At 34.4% G+C, this 10,336-nt stretch overlaps 1 pseudogene; it reads right to left on the bottom strand.

Annotated features, from left to right (window-relative positions):
• Positions 1-338: 338 nt before the first annotated feature.
• LOC100946053 lies at positions 339-1,834 on the bottom strand (annotated as a pseudogene).
• Positions 1,835-10,336: the final 8,502 nt, after the last annotated feature.

Here is a 10,336-nt window from a genome sequence, read left to right as displayed (position 1 = left end):
ATGTTACTTTTTTTGCATCATAATTATTATTACTCAATATTTTGTTGCAATAGTCTTATTTCTTTTCCAAATGTATTTATCTTCGTTCGTTTTTTATGAATTTTTTGTTTCTAGTCCTTATCTTAAACATTGTTATTGTTATTAAATTTTAAGGCTTTTTAATTTTGTGAAGGCAAAAAGTGGAAACCAAATAAACACATGTATATGTATAGACAAAATTTAAAAAAAGGACTAACAGCAACAACAACAACAAAAATCATTCTAGTGTGTAACTTTAAACAATTTGTGTATCTTTAAAAAAACTGATCTTGAAGTAAAATTTAGGGCAGAGGTCTATATTAGACTCCACTGCCTTTGTAGAAAAATTCAAAGTGGTATAATAAGAAAAATACTAAAAGAATCCTGAGTACTCAAATTTTTTATTTATAATGATATTCCTTCAGTTCTAATTTCATAGAAGAAGGAATTGGTAGGGCATCGATGCCATCATAAGTTGTACAGTTACAGATAACTGTTCTGCATATATGGCTGCAGGAAAAGGGGGAAAGTCTGGATTAAAGGGGTGCACAGATATGGTTCAAAGAACATACAGGTGCTGCAGTCCTTACAATGTTCTAGGAGCCCCGTAATACCAGGAGAAGGGAAGGGAAAGGGATAATATGCATCAAAGCTAAACTTGTGTTTCAATTCTAGCACGAAAGAATGATTATAGCATCTAAAACTAATGAAGAACAAATAGCCTTCCTGTGCTGAGTCTCGAAGGATAAAGGTACCGTCTGGTTTTCATTCTAGCAGAGCTTCAGCTGCGTATTTACCTGGCACTCTCCAGTAACAGGGATTGTTACTGATCTGAAGGAGGTCTGGTACAAGACAGAGGATGCAATCAATCTGGGCATGGTACTCAGGAGTTGTTTCCAACTGCAGGATTTCAACACCTAGTTTCCATTTGGGTTTGTTTCTTTTCTTGGAACTTGGGCAAAATGTTATGACTTCATCATCTGAATCCATATCACTGTCTTCTACACTGTTATTTGGAAACAGGTTCATCACTAAGCCAGGCAGGGGACCTCCACACCAGGCAGTGTTGGTGGTTGCCACATAGGGATGAACATTGGTCTGTGAGAAACAGTCTGCATCCTCTTCCACGTTTCTTCTTGGTTCTAGCTCCCCATCTCTCAGTTCACCCTGAGACAAAGTCTGTGCTCACCCATTCATCTGATTTGGGATTTATAGTAGCAGTGTGGCGTTTAATAAAATGCCACCTAAAGGCTAAATCTGATCGAGGTGGGTAAGGACACTCATCTAACAAGAGTTCGCTGATAGGAATTTTTCTCTTAGATGGAACCCTGAAGAGTGCCTACCACTACAGTTCTTTTTTTTTTTTTTTACATGTTTACAAGCCATATATTTTTAATACTTCTGACAAGGCAGGTCTGCTGACAATGAATACTTGTAATTTTTATTTGTATGAGAAAGTTGTTATTTCTCTTTCACTTTAGACTTTTATATAGAATTATAGGTTGGTGGATTTTTTTCTTTCAAAACTTTAATATTGTACTCCACTGTCTTCTTGCTTGCTTTTTTTTTTTTAAACTCTGCCCTGCAGCATCTTGCAGTTTCTGTTTAAGAGGGCCTAAAAATCTATGCCCACAGGAATGATCTAAATCCAACCCTATGGATGAACAGCTGTGTTTCCTTTCTTGGCTCTTTAATAGAACGTCCCTTTTCTCCACAGCGACGTCTTTCTACTTCACCCATAGCCATCCTTTCCGTCAGCACTTCTACTCTGACTGGTTTTGAGCCTGACATCTATATTTTCATTATTTTCTGCCATTTTGACAAATTATTCACAAATTCCAGTGTTATAAATACTTCTTTTTCAGTTTTTCTGGCAGGAAGTTTCTTCTGGGCACTTTTTGGATGTTATTCCCCGGAGCACAGCTTCCCTGGGGCTGTCATCATCTTCCTGGTCACTTTGGGTGCTTGTGGAGGTAGAAAGGGGAGGCCCCACTATCCCAGCACCTTGTGCGGGTCCAACCAAGGCAGAGGCCGCTCTGCAAACCCCCAACCTCACCCTGTACTTTTGTGTACACATTTTAAGAAAGGAAAAAACTGTATTAAAATTGTAATACTAAGTCACATTTGACATCTGCAATTATAAGAGGTACAAGATACAATATACAAGAAAACAAATTCCAGTATATAGTGAGTGTTACAATTTTAATACAATTTTTCCCATCTTAAATTGTGTATACATTATTTTGGTACCCTCTGCATTTATGGGGTACACGTATATAATGTATAATAATGAAATAAGGATAATTGGCATATAAGTCACCTCAAACATGTAGTTTCTTTGTGTTGGGAACATTTGAAATCCTCTTTTCTAGCTATTTTGATAGATTCATAAATTATTGTTAAGTATAAAAGAATCTCTTTTTAATTGATTTCTGAATTGATTTCTGATTATTGATTATAATGTGTCTTAATAAACTCTTTGGTTTTAAACTCTTTATAAGTTTTTGAGCTTCACATACTTGGATGTTCATATCTTTCTCAAGATTTGGAAAATTTTCATTCAATAATTCTTTAAATGAGCATTTTGCTCCTTTCCTCCTTTAGGACTCCCAGAATGCATTTAATGAGTGGTATTGATGATGTCCTAAAAATGTCATAGGCTTTCTTTATTCCCTTTGTTTGTTTTGTTTCTCTTTTGACTGGATAATGTCAAATGTCCAACTGTGGATCCTGAATGACTCTGTGATCTGGTTCCAGCCCTATTCTCCTTTCTGGCCACCCAGGACTCAGAAATTCCTGTCCATGCCCCTGGTAGTAGTCCCACTGACTTTATTCACAGCTCTGAACCCTGAAGCCCATCATAGCTGTGAACTCTGAGGTGGTGATAAAGTATAGAATACTATCAGATTCATTGCAACTGTAACACTAAAATTTAGCTAGTTAGTTTATAATAAGGAGTAAATGACTAACAAATTTCAAAAATAAAATACAATGATTCTATGTATATGGAACATATACAGGTCCTTTTGTTGTAAGAGAAATAAAATATTTGGGGGCATTAGATTCACTGGTTTCTATCTTTATGTGCAGGATCCTTATCCCTTCTAGCCATGAAAAATTAATATTATAAATGCTGAAGTAAGACAGTAAAAGGAAGGGGTTTTGTTTATCACACTTAAAAAATGAGGTCATCTACATGTCGTCAGTCATTCTGATATCCTTTTCAGAGGGGGTCTTGTTGCCAAGGCAGCTAACAATACAACAGATAATGTCAGGGATAAAATAGTGATCCTTGTAAATCTTCATTTTAAGTTTCATTCATAAGCACACATGATGTTATAATATCATAAGAAGTGATATTATAGTTGCATTTATAAGCCAAGACTACATTTTAGTAGCTCAGAAGTGATTTTAGAGCTGTATAATGTCAGATTGTGAAAGTGAGCATTATAGTAATACCCTCTTCATGTTAATTCATTTATCTCTTGGAGAAGGGATAAGATCATCTATGTCCAGGTCTCTTTGCTTCTAATGTTCCTCTCTATCAGAAGGCCACATGGTGACTCAACTCAGCTACCAACGCAGACAACTCTTTCTTACAACATTCCTTTCCCCCACCCCAATTATTGTACTTTGTTGCCAAAGTGAACTGGAAGCAAAGTCAAAGTACTTCCCATTTAGGAATTTTCACTTTTAGCACATTTTAACTTCTTTGCATGAATTAAAGCACTAATGAGGTATTCAACAGAGGTATAGTAAGTAAAATGGAAGTCAGTTTTTTTTTCCTCCAGAATACCATTTATAATCTCTGTAGGTTAAATCAGAGATAATCTATTAATATTTAATTCCCGATAACATAAATAGGAAATAAGAAAGTAATATTAATTAAAGGAGAAATCTTAAGAATCACATGCCTGTTTACATGAATAAATATTTGGGGGGTAATAAGAAGCTACTTAAAAAAATTGGTAAGAAAACCTAATAATAAAAAAAATCAGCTGCATTAAAATATTAATGAACACATTTGTAGCATAGCAAATACGTTATGGTTATATCCTGTGGGAAACTTCAGAAGGTCAACCTTCTCTTATAAATGTTCTTAGAGTAGTCTATAACCACACTGCAAAATTTACAATCACTTCAACCTGTGTTCTTGACCTCATTCTAAGTAGTTTTCCCCAGGACTTCCCACCATCAATTATCCTGCTTTGGTTCCTACCCGTAAATTCCTACTTTGTTACTGGATACTTACTCGCAGCTTATATTCACATGCCTGAGGATTTTTTATTTGACAATGCAGTTATTCTGGAAGCAGCCACTGGGCAGCCTACTACCCCTCTCCAGGATTACCCCATTAGTTACCTGGGCCTAGAACATTCCCCTGTATGGGACCTGGGTACCAAGCTGTTATTTGGCCCCAGATCCTTCATTATTAGAAGTGGCCATCCCCTTATTCTGGGTACTCAGGGAAATTCCCTGTATTAAGTATGTCTATCATACTTAGTGTGGTCTTTCATTCTATAGGTTGCCTGTTTACTTTGTTGATTATTTACTTTGATGTACAGTAACTTTTCAATTTAATTAAGTTTCATATAGCACCTGCATAGCCGCAGAAGTATATCTGTATAACTTATGATGGAAATGGGATCTTTATCTGCAGCATGAGTGGAGTATATGTAGTCCAATAACCTGTATCACCTATCAGGAGGAACTGGCTGGCCATTACAGACTGGTGTAAAATACAGACACTAATCTGGCTTCTTCCTTCTCCTTTCTGAGAGTAAAGAGTTATTCCAACCACTGCATTCAGTGTCGAGTTTTCCTTGGTGGCCCTGAACCTGTAAATACTGCTCTGGGCTGAGAACTGTAGGCTTCAACTTCTGGTGGCTAGCATTGTTATGATTCTTTCCATCTCATATGGGATAGAAATCTTTGCTTAGGATTGGTAGATGAATCTTTCTGTTCAAAAATTGAAATAACTTTTTTTTTTTTTACAAATGTTTTCCATCCTTACTATTTTCACTGACTTCTTGACTAATCTTTTGTTATTGCTCATGTTTCAAAATATTAACGAATTCAAATGTTTCATTACATGAATACACTGTATAATGCAGAAGTCAGGGTTTCAGTGTGCCCACCACCAGGACGGTGTCCACTGTACCCAAAAGGAAAGTTCATGTCTCTCAGTGCCTTCCCCACAAACTGTTAGTATCCAATGTCCTTTACATATCTTTTGTACCCAAGTGTACCCATCATTTAGCTTCTAAGTATTAATGAGAACATGTAGTGTTTGTTGTTACATTGCTGAGATACTACATTTCAGATAATAGCTTCCAATTCAATTCAAGTTGCTGTGAATGACAATATTTTATTCCTTTTTATGACTATCACTCCATGGTATGAGATATATCACTTTACTAGTCATGAATTGAGAGTCAATTAGGTTGATTCCATATCTTTATAATTGTGAACTATTATGTAATAAATGTTGAAGTGCAGTTGCCTTTTTGATAAAAAAAAAAAAAATTTCTTTTCTCTGGGAAGATACCGAAAAGTGGGATTGCAGGATTGAATCATAGGTCTACTTTCAGCTCTTTGAAGAATCTTTATTCTGCTTTCCACAGCATTTGCACCAGTTTGTAATCCTAGTAATAGTGTATTAGTGTATGTTTTTCCCTATGTTCGTGCTAGCCTCTGTTTTTGTTTTTTCTCTTTTTGACTTTTTAGTAATGGCCATTCTGACAGTGCTAAGGTGATGTTTCAGTGTGGTTTTAATTTGCATTTCTCTGATGATTAGTAATTTTGAGAATTTTCTCTCTTTTTTGCCATTTGTCTATATTATTGTTATTATTATTATTATTATTGGGGAATCATTGAGGTTACAAAGAACCAGGTTACACCGCTTGCATTTGTTAGGTAAAGTCCCTCTTATAATTGTGTCCCACCCCCAAGAGGTGTGTCATACACCATGACCCCCCCAGGCCCCTCCCTCCTTTTTTCCCTTTGCTCCCCCTTTCCCCCACCCCCTGCGGTGTACTAGCATCAATTGTCCTCATATAAGAATTGAGTGCATTGGATTCTTGCTTCTCCATTGTGATGCTTTACTAAGAAGAACGTGTTTCAACTCTATCTGGGTAAAAAGATGTTAAGTCATCATGTTTTTTAGTGTCTGAATAGTATTCAATGGTATACACATACCACAGCTTGTTAATCCATTCCTGTATTGCTGGGCATTTAGGTTGTTTCCACAATTTGGCAACTGTAAGTTGAACAGCAATAAACACTTTAGTACAAATGTCTTTATGATAAAAAGACTTTTTTCTTCTGGATAGATGACTAGTAATAGTATTGCAGGATCAAATGGGTGATCTAGTTTGTCTATATTCTTTAAAAAGATTCTATTATGCCTTTTATCACTTTTGATGAGGTTTTTAAATATGGTTTTGCTAATTGTTTAAGTTCTTTGTAGATTCTAGAACTCAGCCCTTTGTCAGATATATGGTTTGTGAATATTTTGTCCCATTCTATAGGTTGCCTGTTTACTCTGTTGATTATTTCCTTTGATATACAGTAACTTTTAAATTTAATTAAGTCTCATTTATTTATTTTTATTGCTGCTGTATTTGTCTTTTGGGTTTTATGCATGAATTCTTTGACTACGCTTATGTCTACAAAAGGTTTTCCTACATTTTTTTCTAGAATTTTTATGGTTTTATGCCTTACATTTAAGTCATTTATCCACCTGAAGTTAATCATTGTGTATAATGCAGATGCTGGCATAGATGTGGAGAGAACAACAGTTTTACAGTGCTGGTGAGACTGCAAATTAATACAACCATTTTGGAAGGAAGTATAGAGAATCCTTAAAGAACTCAAATTAGACCTTCCATTTGATCCTGCAATCCCATTACTAAGTATCTACCCAAAAGAAAATAAAATGATTTTATCATTAGGACATTTGCACTAGACTGTTTATGGCAGCTCCATTTACAATCACCAAAATGTAAATTAAATGTACTTCTGTGGTATCAGTTGTAATGTTTGTCTTTGTCTTTTTATTGAGCATATATGAGCCCTTTCTTTTCTGTTTCTAGTTAAATTCCCCAAATGTTCACCATCCCAGAAATGGATTAGCAAGCTGTGGTATATATATACTATGGAATACTCTTCAGACACTAAAAATGATGGTGACTTTACTTTACACCTTTTGTATTAACCTGGATGGAGGTGGAACACATTCTTCTTAGTAAAGTATCACAAGAAGGGAGAAGCAAGAATTCAATGTACTCACTTCTAAAAAGAAAGCAGTAGATGACCTAATACAAGGGTTGAGGTAGAATAATGAGGAATTGGGGAGAGGTGAGGAAGAAGGGAGATGGGGGTCATAGTATATGACACACTTCTTGGGAGTGGGACACCATTACAAGGGGGACTTTATCTAACAACCGTGATCAGTGTAACCCAATTTTTTGTACTTTCAGTAAATCCCAGACAATAAAAAAATGTACATGATGAGACCTAAGGCTGCTGCTTCATTCTTTTGTATATTTCTGTCCAATTTTCCAATTTATTGAATAAAACCTTTCCCTAATCTATGTTTTGGCCCACTTTATTGGAGATCACTTAGTCATAGCTCTATGGTTTTACTTCTGGCTTCTTTATTCTGTTCCATTGATATAAATCTATACTTTCATACTGGTACCATGCTGATTTGGTTACCATGGACTTGTAGTATAGTATAATTTGAAGTCAGGTGATGTGAAGCCTTCAGTTTTTTTATTTTCATTTTAAATTACTTTGTCTATTTATGAAATTTTGGTTCTAAAACAAATGAAAGATAATTTTTTCTAGATCTGTGAAATAAGATGTTGGTATTTTGATGGGAATTATGCTGAATATTTAAATCCATTTGAGTAGAATGGACTTCTTAAATATGTTGATTCAACCAATCCATGAACATGGAATATTTTTCCCTTTGTATTATCTACACATTCTTTGAACTTGTCCTCTAGAGGTCTTTCACCTGCTTGGTGAAATACATTCCTAAGTATTTTCTTTACTTCATAGCTATTGTAAATGATACTGAGTTCTTGACTGGATTCTCAGCTTGACTGTAATTAATATACAGAAATGCTTCTGAATTGTGTACATGGGTTTTATAACCTGAAACTTTGATAACTTTATTTAACAATTCCATGAGTCTTTTGGTGGAGACATCTAGACAAAGAATAATATCATCAAGAAACAAGGATAGTTTGAACTCTCCTTTGCCAATGTGGATGCCCTTCATTTCTTCCTCTTCCCTGATTGCTCTGGCTTGGACTTCTAGTACTATGTTTAATAGTATGATCATTTTGCTCTAATTATTTCCTTGGTAGCACTTAATACATTTGTTTATGTTTTCTTTTATTAATTTACATGTCTAAAGCTTATTTTACTACGAGGAACTAAGCCCCATGAAAGCAGCATCTGCTGTTCTTTTTAATGCTATATTCCAAGTTCCTCATATTATGTTTGACTATGCAATAAATATTTGGAAACACATGATGATGGTCAGGAATATGGGCTAAAATACAGTTCTGCCTCTCCCATTTACTAGATATGTGAGTTGGTGAAGTCATTGAACCTCTCTGAACCCCTGCTTCCTTGTTATAGAATGAAGATACTAATTCTAGTATGGATCTCATGTCATTATTCTGTGGATTATATGACATCATTCATGTTAAGTATTTAGCATCAAAATTTGGACCTATTTAGCAATCAAAAAATAATAAGTATTTTTAGTTGAATTGGTAAATAATACCTAGCCAATAAATGTAGATGTTCCTCATGTACTATCTTGGGCTATTCTTCTGCATTTTCTTTCTGTAAAATCTCATTTATATTTATGGCTTCCATGTCTTCCTGCAATGAATCCTCCCAAATGATGTATCTCCAAATGTTTTCCTTGAGCTAAAAACTCCAGCTGCTTAATTCATATTTCCATTTCAATATACATATTAAAGTCAAAGTCAAACTTAAAATGTGGATGAATCTGAATCTGATATTCTCACTGTCTTCACATACATTATTCTTCTGCAAGCTCTTTAATGACCATTTAGCTATTTCTTTCAAGATCAGAAGCCTTGAAGTCAATCTAGGGTCATATATTTCCTCAAAAAATCCAAATCTATCCCCTATCCACTATAAAGAATAATGTTTGGCCAAGAGTAGAATTAGCTTTGGAGGTTAAAAAAAAATCTTCCTCAGAAAGGCAGTTTCTTTGAAATAATATCTTCTTATATAACACATATTCTCTTTAATGGAGATTTACCCAAGGGTGTACCTGACTTAAATTCTTTAAATCGCTTAACCTTTGACATAGATTTTAGGGCAAATCTGACTAGATAAATTAAATATTCCACTGTTTTCTAAAACTTGGAATTTGGGTATATTTTCAGACCGATTAATGGTTGGTATGTAACTTTAAAATTTACTTCATGAATATTACACTGGGCAAGTGAGGTATAAAGACAATTAAAGTGAAAATAGAGAACAAGCTATATCTAGAAAAAAAGATGGTAAATGAGGGGAAATCATTTAATTGATGAAATTTTCTGTCATGTATGTAGTTTGCATATAACTTCATTGATATTAGAGTTAAGACTGACAAAAATCTCAAAAAAAAAGTTTTTCTCTTCGTGAACATTGTTAGTGAACAAAACATTTGGAATATGAAATATAATTAAAGATTTGTCTTACTTCATGACAACTAAATGAATCCAATAATTGTTGAATTTTAAGGCATTGAAAATAAAGACAATGCAACTAATTGAGCAATGAAATAAAGCTACTGCAGAGGTAATGTGTTATTGTTCTATTACTGTTTCCAAAAAATTCTGAAAAAATTCTATGAGTACAAGGGGCACTAAGAAAGTTTTAAGATACACAAAAATTAAGAAATGTAGAATAATTTTTATTACTATATTTTTTCAAAGTAATTTCCATGACATTCTATGGACTTTTGCATTCTTGTAAACATTTTTGACAACACTCTTTCCATTCATTTTCTACAATTGCTGTATACTCACTTTCACAGGAATGAAAAGCTTCTTCAGGTCTGGAGAACCTTCTTTCATGCGTGATATTTTTTACTGTAGGCCTTCATAAAGTCCCATAATTCTGTCATTGAATGTTCTGCTTTCTTTCTCTTTTTTTCTACCTCTTTAACTATCTGAGTTATCTTAAGAGCTTTATTCTCTACCACCAAGATAATTTCTTTTGCATGGTCTAATCTGTTATTGATACTTTCTACTGCATCTTTAAGTTCCCTAATTGA

The sequence above is a fragment of the Otolemur garnettii genome, unplaced genomic scaffold (genome assembly GCF_000181295.1).
Source record: "Otolemur garnettii isolate 467f Iridium unplaced genomic scaffold, OtoGar3 scaffold00227, whole genome shotgun sequence".
NCBI lineage: Eukaryota > Metazoa > Chordata > Mammalia > Primates > Galagidae > Otolemur > Otolemur garnettii.
The sequence above is the reverse complement of the archived record's forward strand: the minus strand, read 5'-3'. Positions and strand labels throughout refer to the sequence as shown.